Below are 22,555 nucleotides of genomic sequence, written 5' to 3'. Positions count from 1 at the left end.
GTTTAGTCATGAATGAATGATTGGCAACCAGTTTACACCATCGTACTTTACTATTCAAAGTACATTTGAACATCATTTTGACACCAAGGGAGTTGGTAGTGCTGAGGTGGATTGTGGGGGTTTGTTGTCCGTACAGATTGATTGTCACTGTATAGGCTATCAGTTCAGTGTTTTTCATAGATATTGACTTAATCGTCTAGATTTTCCAACTGTAGTGCCAAAGGTAATCCATGTAAAATGAATAATTTACCATCAAAAACAGTTTTGATGAGAGATCATAGATCTGAAATATTGGCTCTTTTCTCTCCCCTGATGCTGCCAGACCTGCTGGGTATTTCCAGCATTTTCAGATTTTATTTCAGATTTCCACTATCCTCAGTATTTTGCTTTTGACTTACCACCAATATTACAATTGAAGATCTCTCCAGTGCTTAACAAGCTATTGTGTAATTAAGTCTAAATGTATCCAGCACAGGGAGTATTGCACTGAAGATAATGTAATTGTTTTGATAAACTGCTGATTGGAGATGGAAAGGGTGAAATTGGTCCATGCCAGAAGCTTATTACGAGTTTGAAACCAATTTTTCACCAAGCCTGATCTTCTTCCTACTGATGTTCACAGAACAATAGTTAAAACTTTGTTTCGAGTCTTGTTTCCCAGTCTCATTGTTTCTTTCACTTAATTTTTTTTAAAATTTTGACAATATTTATAAGACAATGGAAACTAGAAGCCAGTGCATGGTTTAATAGGCTGCTGATTCTCTACAAGCTGTTTTTCCAGCTCCTGGCACAGCCCAAATCACTCCTTGTGGATCAAAACTTATCATTGTGTAAAAATACTTTAATCTTCAATATTATTTAAAGCTGTGATAGGTGAAGAAAAACCCAATTGTAAGGGGCAACAAAAGTTGTAACAGGAGAATAGCTTTAGTTTGATTAGACTGTGATTCAGCTATCAATAGGAGCACAACAATGTTCATCCTGTCTATACTTGACACATTTGGAAGCATCCTCAATTATGATTCACTCAGTAAAATCTGAAGGGACAATGATTGAATGTAATGTTATTGAACCTGAGTCCAAGGCCCTTACAACAGGCAGGTGTTGCAATAAGTTTTAACCATGCAACTAATACTCAGAAAAAAGGTGATTACCATGCAGCAAGGATGGCAGTAGTTAATCATTTTACACCCAAGAAAGAAAAGCTACATAGAAACCTCCTGTATTGAGTTCAATAAAAAGTACAGAAAGTGAATCAGCTTTGCATATTGCGATCACGCTTAGAACAAAGTACATTTTCCAGAGTGTAGATGGAACTCCAAGCACAACATCAAAGGTCACACTGCAAAGTTATATCAGTTGACCTCAAAGAAACAACATGATGTAATTGAAGTGTTTGGGTGGTCAGTCGAGAATTGTCAATACGCAGAGGAAAACATGAGCCAAAAGTCACTGTCAGGAAATTGAGTGTTAAGCAAGTCATGGCTCACATCCATCCCTTGGGGGTTTATCCAAAAAAAGATAACCACACCAGCCACATGGGACAATTAACTACTTTTGCACCCTGATCTGTATATCCAAATCTACACCCTAGGAAGCCATCCGTTTAGAATTTGGGAACTGGCACATGACATTAAGCACAAGAGGACGTGACTCAAACTTTGTCACCCCACCACTCATTTTTGACTAAAAATTGGGCACGATATCCAGTTTCTCCTCCAACAAGTTGGCGATAATGGCAATTTAGACAATTTTGTATTGGTCTGTTACTAGGGACACTCCATATTCTGAAGTACAATAAACTAAGACACTCAGGCATCCATTAAAAACCAGTTAAAAGCTAAGCAAGCAGGAAATGAAGCATGTGGTTTCCACATCACTGTGTGGGGCTTAAGCAGCAGAGCTGATCAGAAAATAACAACCACAGCACAAAGAAAAGGATGTCAATCTAATGACAATTGAGAACATCCCTGATTATGACAGAGATTACGGCCAGGAGATCTGCAGTGTCCTGGACAAACCTTATTCTGTCCTAGGAGAAAGGGAAAGCAGGCATTATAAGATCAACCAGCCTTCTGCACTCTTATTACAGTTTGTTAATGACAGGGAGTATGGGTAAGGGGCAGGGGTAATTTTGATATTGGTACTCGAAGTGGTGTATCTTGGCAAGTACTCTATATTTATACCACTCCCCTCTCTATGCTCTAACAGCACAGGCAACCACAATTCTGTTTTGCAGAAGGGGTTATGGCATTATCTTGGCAGATAAGATGCTAGACAGAGCCAGGTGATGTAGAAAGATATATCAAGGTGACTAAAGAAACAGGCCTGATCTTATTTGGAACTCTTTGATTAAAACAGAAGCAGAAGCCCATTAAGTAGACAAGATTTCTGGCAGTTAATGGAATTAATGTTGTCATTGAAACTATCAAATTAAATGTTTTTCTTTCTCTCTACACATGCAATAACTGTCAGATTCTGCAGCCTGGGAGTTATTTGGCATTGCACATATTGCAAGGTCAGAACAATTCATTATGCGTGAAATTAAAAAAATGTGAAGTGAGGCTATTGGCATCATTCAAGATTGGAGTCAGATTTATAGTGCATGAGATAAGATGGAGAATCGTCATAACAGAGAAAATGTGAGGCTCAACACATCTTGTAATTGGTAATCTGGATGAAGTAATTACAGTGTAATAGCATTCTGGGCATTCAGTTGTTGGCTGTGCATATGGAGATGTTCTGCTTAAAGGAACAATGAGATTTTAATGCCACACTTTGTAATTATTAAAATTACCGGTGGCTAACAACACATCTGCATTGGCGTCTGCACGAGAAGTACTTAGATCCTTATTCAAAGTCTCAAACAACTCTGCTCAACGGAATTGGATGACTTTAACAAATTTAGCATTCATTATGTAAGGAAAGCTAATACATACACATACTGCAATACAAGTAAGTAAATTAAACTAGCAGTAGATAAATGGAAGCTTAATTTCCTGTCATTATTCCCGGGAACCTCTCCATTTGTACAGTGGAATATTCAATAAAGCATCTTTGCTGTTTGAAAAAATTAAAGTCCCATTAAATCTGTTAATTTTGTTTCACTGTTTGCTAATTACATTTTCTTCTAATGCTTTGGCTGGGATGCCATATAACAGAATGCACTCTTTTACACAAATTAGGTTTATATTTTTAATAAAATGTTTTATAGCAGAGTGACTCACTCACCCATGTGGTTGAGGAATACGTGTCTCTGAAACAAAAGTTCCCTCTAGCTTGCTTCAGTTGGAGAAGTTTCAATCCTAGGTCTGTTTGTCACATGCCTTGTCTTTTATTTCATTAAGTGAGAAATGCTATAGAAACAGCATGCTATAGACAAAGTTAAGTGATATGACAACCAATAGATTATATCAGAGCTCTGCAGTCGAGTCACATCCAGTCGTGAATGGTAGTGGACAATTAAATAACTAACAGGTGCATGAGGTTCCTTGAACATCCCCATCCACAATTATGGCACAGTACAGCCCTTGACTGCAAAAGACAATTATGAAGCATTCGAAAGCACCTTCAACCAGATATGCTGAGTACATGATCCATCTAGGCCTTTTTTAGAGACCCCACCATTACAGATGTCCGTATTCAGCCAGTTCAATTCACTCCATGTGATATCAAGAAATGGCTGAATGCACTGGATATATCAAAAGCTACGGGATCTGACAACATCCTCGAATTGGTGCTGAAGACTTGTGCCCTAGATGAACTGCTCCTCTAGTCAATATGTTCCAGTACATCTACAACACTGCCATCAACCCAACAAAGCGGAAAATTCCCCAGATATGTCCTGCCCCACAAAAAACAGCACAAATCCAATATGGCCTATTACTGCCCTATCAGTCTACTCTCAATCATTAGCAAAGTGATGGAAAGTGTCATCGACAATACTATCGGACACCAATAATCTGCTCATTGATGCTCAATTTGGTTTACTCCAGGAACACTTGGCCCCAGTACTCATCATAACCTAGGTCCAAACATAAACAAAAATGGTGAATTCTAGAGGTGAGGTCAGAATGGTACCTTTTGATATTTGGGCAGTATTTGACTGAGCATGGCACCAAGGAACCCTGGTAAATCCGAAGTCATTTGGTGGGGGGGAAAGCTTTCCAATGCTTGGAGTTATATCTAGCACAAATGAAAGTGGTTGTGGTTGTTGGAAGCCAATCACCTCAGCCCCAGAAGATTGCTGCAGGAGTTCCTCAGGGTAGTGTCCTAGGCCCAACCATCTTCAACTGCTTCATCATTGATCTTCCCCTCCCCAACACCCCCCACCACAACATCTTGAGGTCAAAGCTGGGGGTGTTCACTGATGACTGAATAGGGCATAGTGTTTAGTCCCATTTGCAATTCTTCAGATATTGAGGAATTATGTGCCCAAGACCTGGACAACATCGAGGTGATACGTGACAAGTGACATTCACACCACACATGTGCCAAGCACTGAATCCTCCAACAAAAGACAGCCTACCTCCTTCCCATAATTTCCAACGGCATTACCATCATTGGGCTGAATTTTATGTGTCCCCGGCAGGTGTGTTTCCTGGGTGATGGAAGGGGGGGGGGGGTGCGCAAAATAGGGCAGGTGCCCTCCTCACCATCTTCCTGCCCGCCTCTGAGCTCACTCCCATAATACAGGAGGTGGGCGGGTGCCAAAATCAGCAACCTGCCTACTATATTTAAATGAAAAATCAAGGGTCAATTAGGTTTGTTGCCCACTGCATAAAACGTTTGGAGTGGAGAGCTGGGCGGGAGTGGGTAGGCCAATTTTTTCACTAGTGCTTAAAGGGCAGGAAGGAAATTGGGGGTTGGTCTTTGGGGGCTGCCCTTTGCTGAGCGCGGGGTGACCCCCCCCCTCAGTTTGAACCACCCCTTCCACTCCCTCTCTCAAACCCACCCCTTCCCCTACCCCCACCCCCACCCCACTCCCTAACCTACCCAAACCCTCCTGACCCAAGACCCCCCGGGCTGGCATTCTGCAAATTTGGTCACAAGTCTGTAGGTGCAAGCAGGTTACTTCGTTTGGATAAATGATTTGAGAATTAAAGGAGAAGGGTGATAAAATTATTAAATATCAAACAAGACTGGCAATTAAAATTAATAGATGGAAAATTATGGGGTGCGCCTGAAATTTTCTGCTCCTTACTTCATTCAGGAAGTCAACTTCTGGAAAGAGCCATGCTGGATGGCAAGCTTCTGGGTCTCCACCTGGGAAATGCACCAAATATGAGCTGTAGATTTGCTGCAATAATTCCCCCCAAAGCTAGGAGGAAGAAGACAACCTCTGGGAAATGGCCTGAACTATTCACAACTATTGGCAGGAATTTTATTGGAGGCCACAGGGGTCTCAGCCGCTGACCAGATAGCTGGTGAGAGACCTATGCTGCCTCATCTTGGGAAAGCCTTCTGTTTTGCAAGCCAATCAGGCAGTTGCGAGCTCGTCAGCAAGCCTTTCAGGGGGTCAGGACCCTGGGGGCAGGAAGTTTTTGCCTGCCGAGAGCTGCTGACCAATCAGATTCTGGCAGTTCTTTTGCTCAGCAGCGCCACCAGCCACTTGGTGGCTGCTGCAGAAAATACACCCACCCTCGCCCTAGGATTGTGGGGTGACCAAGGCCAGAGGTACGTGATGGCTGGAAGAGTTTCACGGGGCTGGGGTTGTACGGGACCAGGGTTTATGGGGGTAGGCAGCAAGGACAGGGAGGTGTCTCTGAGCACATATCTCCCTCCCGGATGCCGGGTCCCTTGATCTAGCACTTAGTGCCTTTGAATGAGGGACCACCACCACCCCTCCACCACTTCACACCCCGGCCACAAGCATCCCGCACAGGATTGCGTGTTGTGCTCTCTGCATGGCGACAGGCCTGGACACCACTGGGCTAATACCAGTGGCTGCGAGAAGAAGCCCTTAATTGGGCATTAATTGAACACTTAAAGGCCTCAATTGGCGGTGGGATGGGAAGACTATCTATGGGCCTTCCTGCCGCAGGCTTAATCTGGATGGAGGAGGGAAGATGGCAGGGTCACCACACACCACCCTCCCGCCCAATTAAATACCTCCCCGTCTCCGAACTTGCCATGGGGGACAGCATAAAACACCAAACATTTTTTCTTAAAGCTGGACCACCCATCCTATGCCTGGGAGATAAAGGGATAAAAGTTAAAAGTAAGATCTTAAAAATAAGATGAAGAAGCTATTTTTAAGAAGTAATAAGCTGAGATATTTGCCCTATGGGCATGTGAACTGAATAAGATAGATATTAAAGCTGAAAATCAGACACAAAGTTGTTTCTATTAAGTAATTTATTTGTAGCATTTCTTATATCCAATAGGCTTCATTCAAAAGTTCACTTAATTACATTCTTTCATGTAATTATTTTAATTAACAATCTTAGTCCCATAAATATTAAGCATAAATAGCTAAATTCACACAAAATTATTATACTCAAAAACATTATTTGACAAAAAATATTTATTTTCACAATGAATTTACTTCCATTTGATTTACTAGGCTTGACTCTAGTTGAATTAGCTTCACAATTTTAGCGATATGATTTCGACTTATCATTCTCACTGTCCTCTGTGTCACCATCAAAATCTTCAGGATCAAAATCTCCATCGACACCTCAATGTTTGTTAATACTCTGAATATTCATTATCAGTGTCAAAAGCAACATCAGTAGTATGACTGTCTACATTTTCAGTGTTTGTTGAAGCATTAAATATTTTATGATAGTTCTTCCTTCTTGAGCCAAAATAAAGAGATTTCTTGGTGATCACGCTCACCTGTTATATTTTCTGATGTTTTTTAAGAAGTGTTTTGATTTTGTTGTTGTTCCCATAACAAGAACATTCAGAGGGCCAGCTGGCTCATGTACTTTACCATTTGTGCAACATGTTGAAGGTGACTTTTCTTTCACTATGCTGTACCACTGTGTTCACATACCTCAGATCTATTGACAATATCGCATTCTCAGTCTGACGCTAAATTATTATGAGGATCATAGTTGAAATTTTCCTCAAGGTGTCTTGGGGCAGAATTTTCTGTGGCCATTGGTGGTGGATGTGTTGAGGGGGCGTGAGCGGACAGTATGGTGAGAAGGCAAAAAATCGGTTTCACAACGTTGTGAAACTGGTTTGCAATCATCCACTATGCCCGTCAATGGCGGGCTGTGTTTTCTGCCGTTGGACATCGGGAATTTTATTGTAATACGCTGGCGTATCATTCTAAGCCCAGCTTGCTGGAATCAGCTCCCACCCCCCCACCACCGCCATGTCAAATGTGGGAAAACACACTGGTGCACAACATTTCCTGACAAGTGTGACGTGCAGAAGCCGGGACTTTCCACCAGAGCCTTGCTCACATTGCAGACATTAGAGGAGCAGAAGATGCTGGAGCCCCACAGCAACCACACCCTGGAGGAACATCCATCACATGCTGGGTTAATTCTGATGGACGTGGCTCCGCTGTGAAGCAGCTCATGAAAGGTGAAAAGTCACCTTTGAGGGTCTGCTCAGTATCTTACTGTGGTCTACAATGGATAATCATGGAGGGGGTGGAGAGGAAGGTCCAGCTGTGCTTGGGAGGGGAAGATGTGCTGGGAGGTGGTCTAGGTTCAACTGGGAGAGGACGGTGTGTCAGGGTGAGGGGGCTGTGGGTGGAGGGTGAGGTTGGGGAGGGGAACAAATGTTTTGGGAGGGTGAGGTTGGGAGGCAGCAAATGAAGGTGCTGGCAGGGTGAGGTGGGGGGGGGGGAAGGGAGTATGGAGGAGGAGGGGCTAACGGGGGAGAATATGGCAACTGGGGATGTAGGTGTAATGGGGGAGGAAGGATTAAGGGAAGGAGTCCGGAGAGGGGATGGAGCCCGGAGGGAGGAAAGAGTCCAAGGAGTGAAGGAGTAAGTGTGGAGGAAGAAGTAAGCCAGGGGGAAGTAGCCGGGAAGGGGGAAAGAGTAAGGGTGGAGGAAGAAGTAGTGGTGGAGAAAGGAGTCCGGAGAGGGGTAGGGGTAAGAGTGGAGGAAGAAGTAGGGGTGGAGGAAGGAGTCAGGAAGGGGGAAGGACTAAGAAGGGGGGTAAGGAGTCCGGGGGGCGGGTTTGTGTGGAAGTGTTCCAAGAGGTGAAGGAGTCTGGTGGTGGGGGCGATGGGGTCCAGAGGGGGGGAACATGTGGGAGGAAGGGTCTGATGGGTTCATAACTGCCTCCTGGGGAGTGAACTGAGAGTGGGTGTGGTAGGAGGGAATAGCGGGGATGGGAGAGGGCAGATTCAGCTGGTAGGGTGGGAGGGTGAGGGTTTGACAGTATCATTAGAAGAGACAGTGAGGGTGGTGGGTGGGAACTTGAAGGTAGACATGGACCTTGGGGGTGGGAAGGAGGAAGTCAGGGAGGTTAATGTGGATGGGGGTGGGATTTTTGGGAAAGTAGGGATTGTGCACGTTCACCTGGACATCCTCAAAATCAGTGGGTGGGTGGAGATGCAGGTCAGCTCAGATGGACAACTGAAAGCAAACCCCAGCAGGCAGCATTCAAAATGCTCAGGATATTGAGATGAGGTGTGATGGCAGAAGGATGCGTGTGCGTGGGAGAGTGCTTGCATGAGGCTCTGAAAGGCTTGGCCACACACACATCACTCCCTCCAGAATCAGTCATGGGTTGGCTATGTGCAGTTGAACTGCTAGTGGTGCAGGGGAGGGAATGTAGGGGGCTGACTCGCAAAGCCTGTAAATGAAGCTGAAACACATCATTACACGTTAATTAGTGAAAGTGAATATATATTCAGATTGTAAAGTGACAAAAATATGTTCACCTGTGCGACCAACTGTGATCAGAATTTCTTAACTTTTCTATGCCTTAGACCTCTAGGTGCTGCCCTGACATCCGCAACAGGAGTGGAGACAGCCTTTGCAAAGGCTGGCCCTGTTGCCTCTGATGATTTCTCTGTGGGTTCTCTGGAGAGCCGAAGCCCTGGGGACCCCTGTTTGCTTTGGCTGTCCTCCTGTGGGCTGGGGCTGCTCCCTCTGTGATGACAGAGGATGAGGTTGAGGGGTTCACAGGCAAAGAGGATTCAGGGGAAGAGGCCAGCCTCTGAGCTTCTGGAGTGGATGACCCAGGGGTGTCCAGCTGCCTCTCCTCTTTCCTCTGGTGCCCGAGGGCCCCAGCCTATCTCCTTGAGGGGAAGGAGCACCAGGAGGGTCATCGAGGTGCACCACTTCCCTCCCGCACTGCCACTGCAGAAACTCACCCATGGCTACCGTGATGGAGTGCAGGTCTGTGCGCATCTCTGCGTTCTGCTGAATCAGGGTCTCCATGGCATCCGCCATCCTTCCCAAGGAGACCTCCATACGCGCACATATGGGCACCACTTCATCAGAGAGCAGGTGGAAACACTGCTCCAACTCGCATGCCACACTGTAGAGGGCTTCCAAAAGCTCTGCTTAATGTTCCCCCACCTTCTGCTGGGTCTACACGGTGAGTTGGAAGACCGAATCCAGAGGCTCGCCATCTGACTCACACCTCAACAGATGCCTCTTCCCCAGCAGTCCTCTGAGTGCCGGGGAGCTTGGCTAAACTTGCCTCCTCCTGCTGCGGACATGTGTCCATGCAGTGACCACCAGATTGCGAACCTGCTCTAGATCTAGGTCCCACTGAGCTTTATGTCTCTGTGCTTGTTGAGGGTGTGGGTAAGCGCTGTGATGGGTCTGCCAGGCTGCTTGTTTCCACCCTTCATTGGAGAAGGTGTCCTCTTGGCTGGAGATGAGGACTTAGATGGAGCTGAGGGACTGGCTGGCTGAGCCAGTTGGTTGCTTGGCAGAGCTTCCTGTGAACCAAAGTAGAGATAATTAGCGCTTGGCAGCAGAGTCAAAAACAGGAGAGAGAACACTCACAGTTGCATTGAGAGAGGGAAGATGCGGTGTAGGATCCTCACGTGGGTGTTCACCGCCGACCTCACCATTGCCGCAGGTCAGTCAGTGTGATGGCACGCTGCTCAAAGTGAGTGAAGGGCCTAATGTGGGCCACTCCAACCCCATTCTGGGACCTCTTCCTGCTGCTTTATGGCAGCTTCTCCTGCATGAAAACAGATGGAGAGTGTGTGAGCAGGATGCATGGGATGTTTGTATGGTGAGTGGAGCGATGAACGGTATCAGGATGTGAGCTTAAGAAGGTATGAGCCTGATGGAGATGTGAGGGTGTGTGTGAGAGTTAGTGGTGTTGTCCCTTGAGGTGTGAGATCCCTGTGGATGTGTGTTGCGTTTGTGAGTGGGTGAGTTGAGAGTAATGAGAAGAGTGACTTTCCCTCGCGAAACGGATGAGAGCATTCATCCTGTAATGGCACTGGGTAGCTGTTCTCTTCGTCAGGGCATTAGCGCTGACCGTCTCTGTCACCACCTCCCAGGCTGGATTTGTGGCCTTGCTTGCTGGTCTTCACCTAGACTAGGGGTAGAGAACATCACAGCGGGCATCCCTGGCATTCAAAATACGTTTGAGGCACAGCGTCACTTGCTGCAGTTTTGGGGACATAGTCTCAGGAGGGGGGGGTGGGGGGAGTGGTTAGGTGACCCTGGGGACATAGTCTCACCCCCATGACCCTCTATAGCCCATATGCCAACCTATGCCCTGCACCCAACTCCCATGGCCCTTTATAGCCCTATGCCAACATTGTGCCAACTCATCCAAACCCATCCCACCCCCACTCAACACACTTTGCCCTGACACGGGACCATGCTAACTCATCTACTATCCACCATGGGTGGGCCTTGTGACCCATGCAGAGATTAGATAAAATAAAGCTCTTTAAAATGAAGTTCTAAGTGTCTATTGCAGACTGCACTGTATTGAGGGAGGAGGGGCGGTGCTGCAGTTTTCTTGCCTTTCGGGGCCATGTCTTCTTTGCAGCAATCCTGGGCTGGAAGCACTGAGAGGAGTGCACACGGCTGCTCTTTAAGTATGGTGCCCAAAGTGTGGTGATGGTGTGGCAGGTGAATGAGAGCCTGCCTGCCATCGAAATGGCACGTTTCTGGGAATACATAATTAGTGAGGCAGGATTGGAATGAGATGGCGGGAAAAGCTGACATTGCGGCTGGTGGGTAAAACGTCATTTTTCCCGCCCATTACCACACGTCGTGCAAGTATGGGGCGATTCAGCCCTTGGTCTCTTATTTGCAGCATTGTTTCTCTTTGCACTCTGTCGTTTCCTGTCAACTTTTTGCCTTTTTACTCTCGTCTCTTTATCCTCCCTGGCTCTTTGTGCCACCTGTCGCTTTCCCTTACCAAGTAATAATGCCTCGTGTGTCTCAGAACATAACGTACATGAACCAAATGAAAAATGAAAAAAAATCAAATATCCAAGAAAGTCGGTGAATTATGACACAAACTCACTGCATTCTTTCTTGGAATGTATGATTAAGATTGGTTAAAGCATGTCTCAGTTATGGTGCTAGAGGGGACGCAGGGCTGCGGAATCCCCCACCAGGAGGCCAAAGGACCACCTGGTCGGGGTGCATGTCATGGTTTGATGTCAACTCTCCTACAACATGACCCTCTGTACAAGGTATTATTCCATCAAGTTTGGTTGAGATTGGCCCAAGGACCTCGGAGCAGTTTGCCAAAACAAACAGAGAGACGGACATTTTAGGATATGACCAAGCACATCCAAGAGCATGTTTCCTGCTCTTTCGTTTCTGATGCACAAGAAAACTGACAGGAGGTGCATGGGAAGGCTAAATTCACATTTATGGAATGAACCAGTTTGAAGGACCAAATGATGTTTTTCTTGCTGGACGCTTTTATTTGTTGTGTGTGAGCTCAAGGCTGCCTGTCACTTTCTTTGACTTACCAGATTAGTTGAGTTTGAACCAATTCCTGTCACAAATGCCACTTTACATCATGAGAAAAGGTCAAGGACTAGGAAAGATTAATTCCTTGCCGAAACTCATCTCTTTAACTTACTCAGCCACCAACCTAACTGTATTTTAAAGGGCCTTAATCTCTTTACTCTCTAAACTGGTGAACTATTTTAATGATTTTCCGCAATATATGTTTTAAATTTGCTTTTTCCTGACTCAAATTTATGTTCCCTGTGTTGCTAGCATGACATACCTGAAATAATTTTTTGGGCACAGCTCATCTATATGAACTAATACTAATATATTGATGAGATCTCTGCTTAACTCTCTCTCTATAGAAGTAGGGATGAAGTTTGTCTAATTTTTCCCCCCCAGCTTATCCCCCTAACATTTGGCATAATTCTTGTTGCTCTTTTCTTCACCCTCTCCAAGTTATTTATGTCACTTTCAAAGCATCAGAAGCAAAATTGTGCACAGAACTCCCAGTCTAAGTCTCTGCATGTACTTCACATTTTCAGCCATGTGTCCATTTGACTTGTGTTTTTTGGATTAATTCTCCATGGGCTGGATTTTGCAGTGTACAAGGTGGGGGTGAACCTTCCCCAGATTTTCTGCCTCACCGACAGCTGTTTGATGGCTTAATTGGCTTGACTCAGGCCTACAGCCTTCTCCCCCTCCCCCAGAGAGGAAGCCCCGCCTCCTGGACCAGCCAGCCAATCAAGTGGCTAGTAGCTCTTTGGTCCCATCAACAAGACCGGAAGCTGGGACTGCTGCCCCCAATAGTGATTGTCGTTGAAGCTGAATGCAAATTTGTGTGGGGGGTGGGGAGGGGGCAGGGGAGCGTGGAAACGTTATTGCTGGGACCAGGCTAGCAGGCCCTGGCAAGGAGTGGGTATGGGGAAGTGGTCTGGGCAGTGGGTAGGAGGGGAATGTGGGGGACCTCTGTTGGGTATAGGGGGTCCATAAAAAAGGTATCCACCAACCCCCTCCCCGCCTGGTTGCCAGCCCGAGCAGTGAAAGCTGCCGGCTGCACACTTGACATGGGCCTCTCCTGCTGTACGTTAAATCCCAGCGGCAGCAGGAGGAGGCCCTCAAGTGGCCATTAGGTGGCCATTAACTAGCTAATTAAGGGCCTCAATTGGCTCACAAGCGGACAAGCCTCTTGATGCCTCCTCCACTGTGAGTAAAATTGTGGCGAGAGCAGACAAGTAGGTGTCGGGAACAGTATCCATGGCATGGTGCCTAATTTTACAGCCCCCTTCTCTTGACCACCGACCTGTGCCCAATGTACTGTAAAATCCAGCCCATGCATGGTTCTACTTTGATTCTATACTGAAACTGGCATGCCTATTGTTATTCCCAGATGCTTTCCTAAATCTTCCTTTACTCATGCTGTCACTCATTTTTTGGTCTATTATCTAATACATAGCATTCTCACTATAACATTCAATTTGTCATTTGTCTGACTGATCCAAAGTCCCCTCCAAAACTCCCCTCCGAAACTCTAGACATACCTCTCTCCAGTGGCCATGTCCTCTTTGTCCCAGGGCCTCTTTGCAATTCCAGCAATGCCCACTACAGAGTTCTGGCACTGCTGGAACCGCTAAAGCTGCTAGCCAATTAGATTGCCAGCAGCTCCCAAGGGCAACCCAACCCTCAACTTGTTTAAGCCACCTTCAGCATGCTATCACTGTGAGGCAACCTTATTTAAACTCAATCAGTTTGGAACCAGCTTTCCTTCCAAGGAAGCTTAAGAATGCCATGTACTACTTTGATAACAAGGGTGTAAATGAAGTACAGGAGTAAAGGGTTCTGGGTGGTACAGATACACAAATCACTATAAGTAGCAACATGGAATAATAAAGCCTTAAAGAAAGCAAACCAAGCACTGGCTTCATTACTAGAGGGGTAGAATTGAAAAGCAGAGAAGTCATGTTAAACTTGTATAGAACCTTGATAAGACCACACTTGGAACATTGTACACAGATCTGCTGTCCATGTTGTAAAAAGTATATAGAGGCATTGAATAAGGTGCCACAAAGGATTCACAAAATGATACCAGAATTCTGTGATTTTAACTATCTGAAAGGGCTGAACAGGCTGAGACCCTTTTCTCTGGAAAAGGGATGACTAAGACGTGACATGATGGAGGTCTCTAAGATAGTGAAAGGATATGACCAATGTTTCCATCTGTGAGGTAAATTATAGGCCACAAATAGAAGATAGTCACAATTAGATCCAATAGGGAATTCAAGAGAAACTTTTACCCAAAAAAGTGGTAAGGATGTGGAATGCTTCCAAAGGGAGTGGTTGCGGCGAATAGCATAGAAGCGTTTAAAGGGATACTAGATAGGCTCATGAGGGAGGAAGGAATAGAAGGCTGTGCTGCTGGGTTTAGGTGAAAAGGGTGGGAGGAGTTTCATGTGGAGCATAAACATTGTCCCAAACCAGTTGCAGGGACTGACCTGTTTCTGTGCTGAAGTAACTTGATTATATTTCATTTTTTTGTCTGCGACCATTGACTCATGTGGTAATAGATAGTTGGCTGGGTATTACACACAAAGATTTCTGATGTTTTTCAGTGAGGAAAGTTACATAGAGCACAGGAGAAGATATACAGAGAATTATACAGTGGATATTGGGTAACTGTGAAATACATAGGGAACAATCGCTGGGCAGCAATGTAAGAGGTACAAGGCAGTATCTCAGTCAAAAGATTCTGATAATGTCATAAAAAACAAAAGTGAAGTTTGAGCCATTTACTAACATCACAAGACTCCTGTCATCTAATTACATTCAACTCACTTATGTTATTCTTTATCTCGGGCAGTGTTAAGTTAGTTACATTGCAGCATTGCATTCCGGGAAACAGTTTCAAATCTTGTTAGTGAGTGATCTGGATTCCTGATAAGTAAATGGTCGGTAATTAAGAGAAGAACAAAGTAGAAGCTGAAGGCCTACAGCAATACTACAATACTTGTTTTACAGGACAACAGTACAGCAGTCATTACAAGAGACTCTGGGATTCTGATGATATTGCAATCTGCATGTCTTGACAAGTTTAAAATTAACATCCGAACCCTGAGTAAATAACCATCTTGAAATTATTCCAGACTATTTGTTATTTTTATAATGTGTGCTCTTTGACTTATGGGTTGACTTTGTTCATTTCTGGTAACATTCTTCTGTTGGCAGCCAAGGCTGACATCAACGGTGATTGCAGGCATATTCTCGGCTCTTAATGCAATATTCACACCAAGAGATGAACTAATGTGATACCAGTGGTGCAAGTCTATCAGGAAATAATTTGCCATGATTTTTATGGTCCCTGTATATTATAATGATTTAATTCATGCAGCGAGAGGAGTGTATAATGAAATAGTCTGAGTTAATTTATCCATACTTAAGGCTCAAATTAATTAGTAATTGATGCATGGACTTTTGGCTGTGATGTGCTGAGAAAGGAGGGAAGACCATCAAATTCAAGGCCACCTACATAGGAACAGGAGGAGGTAATTTAATTCTTGAGCCTGTTCCACCATTCTGTGAGAGCAGGACTGATCTGTGACCTAACTCCATATACCTGCCTTTGTCACATACCCTTAATTGGGTTAACAAAAATCTATCAATCGCAGATTTAAAATTAACAATTGATCAAGCATCAATTGTCATTTGCAGAAGAGAGTTCTGAACTTCTACCTCTACCACTACATTAAAAATTATCTCCTTATTTCACTCCTGAAAGTTCTGGCTTCAAGATTTTGGCTATGTCCCCTAGTCCTTGACTCGCAACCAGTAGAAATAGCTTCTCCCTACCTACCCTATCTGTTCACTTTAATATCTTAAACCTTTGTTCAAATAAACCCTTAACCTTCTAGATTCCAGGGGATACAACCTTAGTTTTGTGTAATCTTTCCTGGTAATCCAACCCTTGGAGAGCAGCTATTATTCTGGTAAATCTACACTGCTTTTCTTTCAAGGCCCATACATCCTTCTGATGGTGTGTTGCCCAAAACTGCTCACAGAACTCCAGGTGTGGTCTAACTAGGGCTTTGTATAGCTCCAGATGACTTCTACCCCCTCATAGCCTAGTCCTCTAATTATAAGGGCTGGAACTGTATTCCAACCTCTGCACCATTAGGTTTAAGTATTATCATGCCCAATAGAGGCATGTTCTACCCATAACTTTAAAACATGGACTGTAATCAGTTCCTGATCGAATAACCATGGGTGCACCACCCTACCCCGTTCCTTAAATGGACAAACCAGAACAAAATCTACCTGTGCGATTTACACCTGTTATTGTTTGTGGTTTACCCAAAACTCAAAATCTATTGACTCTTAGACCCATCATGTCTTAGCTTGATATATAACAAAAGAGAGCTATGTAAACACTTAGTCACAAGTAGGTATGAATGGTATGCATGAATCATCTATCTCCTGTTGTGTAGCAATGTAGCAACATTGATCATGTGACTGAAACTGACTTCAGATCACACATTATCTTATTTCAAGAACTTGAGAGAAACTGTTCAGTCTACACAGAATTCCAGATTGTGGATATCAGCAGCAAGAAATGGCAGTAGACCCATGTCTTTTTAAACTTGGAGACTGCTACATCTTAAATGTCTCCCAGCCTTTTCTAAGTCCACCAGTACAGAAAATTGATCTCCTGATAAGGAAGCTACCAGTGAATCAATTTGTGACCTGTTGAACATCTGTCTGGTCAAGGGAATCCTACAGTAATCCTGATCTATGACTCCAGCTATTTGAATTTACCAAGACCACCCCTTCACGAGTAAAATGGCTTCCTCAACTGGCCCGCAATGTGCTTTATCCTCAGACAAGTCAAAACGTGACTTATGAATTGTTCCTTTGTAAGTGGTAAAAATGCACTATCTTCTTGAACTGTATCTTTCTCAAGTGTGTGTTTGAGTGAATGATGTAGCATTTAGACTTTCAGGGTGACTGTGTGAATAAATATTCCCCTTTATTTTGAACCCCTGAACGTTTGCTGCTCATTATTTCACTTGACCATATGCTCAGAAGTTAAAAAACTTCACAAAAAAACACTGATTATGGACTGTAAGGGAAGGGAATCGGGTGTTAATAGCATGTTAACTATATTGTTAAGAGATGCAGATGAGGGACATCGTTTAATTTAGTTCTTGGAGGACATATAAATAAGAGATAACTGGGACAAATGCGTATATGTGAGGAGAGCTGTACGATTGAACAAGGTCAATAAACTCTCTCTAAAGAAAGGCTCTGTGTCTTGGTTTTGACTTTACCAACTGTCTTAGATCTTGTTAACATTGGGGTTCCAGTCTCTTTCTCATCCTGTCCATAACAGTATCTATAAAGTTTTGTATGGATTTTAGGGTTGCTGATTTTATATAATTATCCAATTAGAAAAAATATACATGAATCTAAAAATCCCAATTTGTGAATGTTATGTTAACATCTCTAGTAAAAGTATTACAAATGGGCTGAATATTTTGGTCTGGAGCTATAATTACTTATTCAGTAACAAAGGAAACCAAGTGTAATTAGACAATTACCATGAAGTAAGGAAAGCAATGAATAACTTAGGACAAATTTTGTTATAATAATTTGCAATATACTAACACATCTGTGGGAATGGCCATGTGCACATTCTGAGAATAAGATTTATTTAGTGGTCACAAGAAGCTATGAACCACAATGCAAAAATATCAATGATCAAGAATTAGCTGTGGCTTAGTTAGCAGCACTCACCTCTAAGTCAGAAGATTATAGGTTCAAGTCCCGTTCCTGGACTTGTCCACAAAAATCAAAGATGATGCCCCAATGCAGAATAGAGAGAGTGCGCTGCTGTTGGAGGTGTAGGCTTTCATACGAGATGTTAAGCTGGAGTCCTGTCTGTCCTCTCAGATTGATTTAAAAGATCCCAGGGTACTGTTTTTGAAGAACAGGGGAGTTACCTATGGTACAAAAAAAACAGAAGCACCTTTCATTAGAACTCATCAACCTGAAAAGTTAACTTGTTTCTCCCTCCGTAGATCCTGTCTGACCAACTGACTATTTTCAGCATTTTCTGATTTTAGTTCAGATTTCCAAGCAGCATCCACAGTATTTTGCTTTTGTTTGATTTAACTCTGGTGTCCTGGCCAACACTCAATCAACATCTCAAATACAGACTATGTGAGATTATCACATAGCTACTAGTGGGAGCTTGCTGCGCACAAGTTGGCTGCCACATGTCTTACATTGCAGCAGGAGTTACACTTCAGAGTAGTTCATTGGCTGTAAAGTGACATCCAATGATCGGGAAAGGTACTATTTTTAATATATATGAAGCAGCTAACAAATAAATACTTTGCAAGTGTTTAGGCCACTTGTCGCTGTTTGGTTTATTCAGCTCAAGAACTGTCCAGTCCTATATTGGTTCCACATTGTCACGCTTATTTGAATTTTAAGTTTGTCCAGCCCTTCCTCTGCATTATTAGCACTTCTACCTTTTTGTAATTTCATCAATTAATGCTCCTGCGTCTGTGTGGAGGACCTCATCAACAGCTCATCATCATCAACACATCACCTTCTAGAACAGTGCTATAATTGATCTTAAATTAGAGGAGAAAATGAGATTGCATGATTCAATGGACATTTTCATTTGGCAAAATGGATCAATCAGTTGCTCATTGTAAAACTCTGTTCACTACAGAGCCTTCTGATTATAGAACCTGCCCACTATGAACCTGCTCACTATAGAACTTGCTCATTATAGAAACTGTCCACTATAGAGCCTGCCCACTATAGAACCTGCCCACTATAGAACCTGCCCACTAGAGAATATGGTCACTATAGACCCCTGCTGAATATAGAATGTGCTCACTACACAACCTGCTCGAGCGACAACCTGCTCACTATAGAATCGGCCCCAATAAAACCTACTCACTATAGAACCTGCCACTATAGAGTCTGCTAACCATACAACCAGCTCACTATAGAACCTGCTCACTATCAAACCTACTCACTATAGAACCTGCACACTATAGAAACTGTCCCCTATAGAACCTGCCTGCTATAGAACCTGCCCACTACAGAATATGGTGACTATTAAACCCTGCTGAATATAGAATGTCCTCACTACACAACCTGCTCACTATAGAATCGGCCCCTATAAAACCTGCTCACCATAGAACCTGCCACTATAGAGCCTGCTAACCATACAACCAGCTCACTATAGAATCTGCTCACTATCTAACCTACTAACTATAGAATGTGTCCACTATAGAAACTGTCCCCTATAGAACCTGTCCCCTATAGAACCTGCTTACTATAGACCCTGCCCAACCTGTTTATGATCAACCTGCTTAATTTTCATTCCATTCCTTTCAGATTGACGAAAATCACAAAGACTCAATAATAGGCAATCAGTTGCAATTACTGCCCATGTTCAGAAGGCAAAAAAAACCTCCTCATATGATTAGTGGCACCATGTTTTATTTTGATCAAGAGGTAAGAAAATGGCCCACACCATGCAAAATGGGAAATTTTGTTGAATCGTGGTTCGAAATTTATCTTATTTAATTATTAATTTGCAATATAATAACATATTCAAGTAAATTGGATGAGCAAGGCAAGTTAAATAAAAAATCAGACTTCTGTTTTCAGTTTGTTGAATTATATTTTACTGTGATATGGAGCCGCATTATAATTACTTATATGTTCTTAAATTATAAGTGATACTTGATTCCTTTCCATTTATTAAAGTTTCAGGCTAACCCAGCAAAAGAAAAATATGATTAATTACAGAATATATTCTAATTTAAAGCTTTTTCTTATAAAAATGTGGAAACCCATTGAAACAGCGTAAACACCAATGGCACCGTTTCTTTAGGTTTCCATGAATCTTCTGCTGATCTTATGGCAAATGGGTTGAAGAACCACTGGAGAAATAACTGGCAAGAATTTTGGGATCGCCAGCTGTGTAAATCTCTGGAAAAGCGCAGGCTGAGGGATGACCTGATTGAGGCCTTCAAAATAATGAAAGGGTACGATCAGGAAACATAGAGAAGATGTTTCCACTTTTGACTGAGAACCAAACTAAGTATAAGATAGTCACTAATAAATCCAATATGGAGAAACATCATTACAGAGAGTATGGTCTTAAAATATCTGGTAATTTTGTTTCAGAAAAAAAATGTATTCCTAATGCTGAGTTTTAAGTTTTACTCTCATTTCTCATCTTTTTCTTTATTAATTCACGGGATGTGGGCGTTGCTGACTGCGCCAGCATTTATTGCCCACCCCTAGTTGCCCTTGAGAAGATGGTGGCGAGCTGCCTTCTTGAACCACTGCAGTCCATGTGGTGTAGGTGCACCCACAGTGCTGTTAGGAAGGGAGTGCCAGGATTTTGACCCAGCGACAGTGAAGGAATGGCGATATATTTCCAAGTCACGATGGTGAGTGACTTGGAGGGGAACTTCCATGGGGTGGAGTTGCCATCTATCTGCTGCCCTTGTCCTTCCAGGTGGTAGTGGTCGTGTGTTTTGAAGGTGCTGTCTAAGGGGCCTTGGTGAATTCCTAATTCCTTGGCAAATTCCTTGGTGAATTCCCTCTTAATACATAATTAGGGCTCTGGTCTCCCTTGTTTTCCTACAACATTACTCTCTCCTCGTACCCACTTCAGCTTATTTTAAAACTGAGTCACAATTTGTCTTTTGGTCGTTGTTTTACCATTTCCTTCTCTCAATAATCACAGTGCAAAAAGAAAACAGTTTGTTTTACCAGCCTTAATAAATGCATTCATAACCTATATCACATTCCTTGAGAGAATTCTATCTTTTTTTTGATTAAATAAGATGTGGGAATGCTTTTCAATATTGTTCAAGAAAAAGCATGGTTGCCCGTGCGCCACTATTCATTACACAAAGCAATTTTTCATCTCTAGACAGCTAGTTATTAATTTAGTTTTATATCATGGAAAACAAAAACCAATAATAAATTGTTTAATTTATTTCTACGCGACTCAGTCTGACTAGATCAGATGATCAGGGAAAGAGTCAAAGTGAATTTGTTATGTACTATTCACTTTTATGTTACTGTTGTGGTGGTGTTTGAAATATGTCCCATTTGTCAAGCCCGAACAGGCCAAGAATGACCAGCAACAAAATAGTCACTCCTGTAGCTGAGAGAAGCTATATAAATTACTTATTGGTGCCACTAACAGAAAAAAAGGGGCTTTTTTGCCTTTCACGAACAAACAATAGCCAACTTTTTGCTCAACATGGCAAGATAATCTGTCAGTAATTTCTTTTCCAGCAATATTTTTTACATATATTGAACCTGTTGCTAAAGTTATCAAGAATATTGGCCTTAATGACCAATTAAGAAATAATCCTTCAGGCATTGGTTCAGACAAAACATATTGGATTAGGAAAGTTCTCCACTACAAAGAGAGTTTAAGAGATTATTAAGCATGTTTTCTGGGTGACATAATACTTGGAGAAGGATTGAGTTTCTGCAGGGGGTCTTCCAACGTTCACCAGGCCTTTGGCAAAAGATCTGTGAAAACCCAGCGTAAACGCCAGTGTCACCATTTCCCTGGGTTTCCATGGATCTTCTGCTGACGTTATGGCAACAGATTGAAGAACCACTGCAGAATTCAGCAGAAACATCTGTACAAAAAGAGTAATTAGAACGTGGAACTTGCTACCACGACTTGCAAGATTAACTGCTCATTTCTAATTTCCCTTGGGAAGAAGGTAGTGGGCTGACTTCTTGAACCATTGTAGTCTGTGTGGTGAAGATCTTGGTGGTTTTCATATAACTGAATGGCCTGTTAGGCCATTTGAGAGAGCAATTAAGAATCAACCATGCTGCTGTGAGTCATATTTGGGCCAGGCCAGGTAAGGATGGCAGATTTCCTTAAGGATATGAATGAACCAAGTGGGTTTTTAAACTATATCCAGTGGTTGTCCAGTTGCTATGATGGGATTTGAACTCTGATCATCTGATCATTTATTGCAGTCTCTATATTACTAGCCCAGTAACATAACCACTGCTCTACCATTAAGCCCATGAAAGTGAAGGTAGGGTTGCCAACCATTTAGAATTGGACTGGAGTTTCCAGAAATTAAAGCCAGAAGAAAAAATACATAGGGACATTTCAAACAAATTGTATTTTCATTGGATATTTTTCTTTGTTAGCCATAAAAAAATTGGAGATAAGGTGAAGAGGCTATTTCACTTAAAAGTCAAGTATTATTCAATCATATTGGGTGACCAGATTTTCAAAAGTCAAAAATGGGACACATTGAAAAGCCTTGGGATCCTTAATGATTGATATGCTGGGTCACCAGTGGCAGAGTCTGGGAGAGGGCAGATGAATGTGAGGAAGTTGTGTGAAGTCCCACAATATGCCCTGCCAGAGCTGACAGTCCTGGGCGAGGGACATGTTGATGGGAACAAAAGATGAAAGGAAAATGCTGGAAATCCAAAATTAAAACTGGAAATGCTCAGCAGATTAAACAGCATCTGTGAAGAGGGAAATAAAGTTAACATTTCAGGTTGATGACCCTTCAGCAGAACTGATGATGGGGTGTTGATGGGGTTAAATGAGGAGGGGTGGGAGGCGATGCATGTGGAGTATAAAGACCAGCATGGTCCTGTTGGGTT

General features: G+C 43.1%; 1 protein-coding gene across 1 annotated transcript in view; it reads left to right on the top strand.

The window, feature by feature from the left end:
• asic2 (acid-sensing (proton-gated) ion channel 2) overlaps positions 1-22,555 on the top strand; it is a 460,284-nt gene that overhangs the window by 322,448 nt on the left and 115,281 nt on the right. The gene's annotated exons all lie outside the window — the stretch shown is intronic.

Source organism: Carcharodon carcharias, chromosome 23 (genome assembly GCF_017639515.1).
Source record: "Carcharodon carcharias isolate sCarCar2 chromosome 23, sCarCar2.pri, whole genome shotgun sequence".
Lineage (NCBI taxonomy): Eukaryota > Metazoa > Chordata > Chondrichthyes > Lamniformes > Lamnidae > Carcharodon > Carcharodon carcharias.
This window is presented reverse-complemented; position numbering and strand designations above follow the sequence as displayed.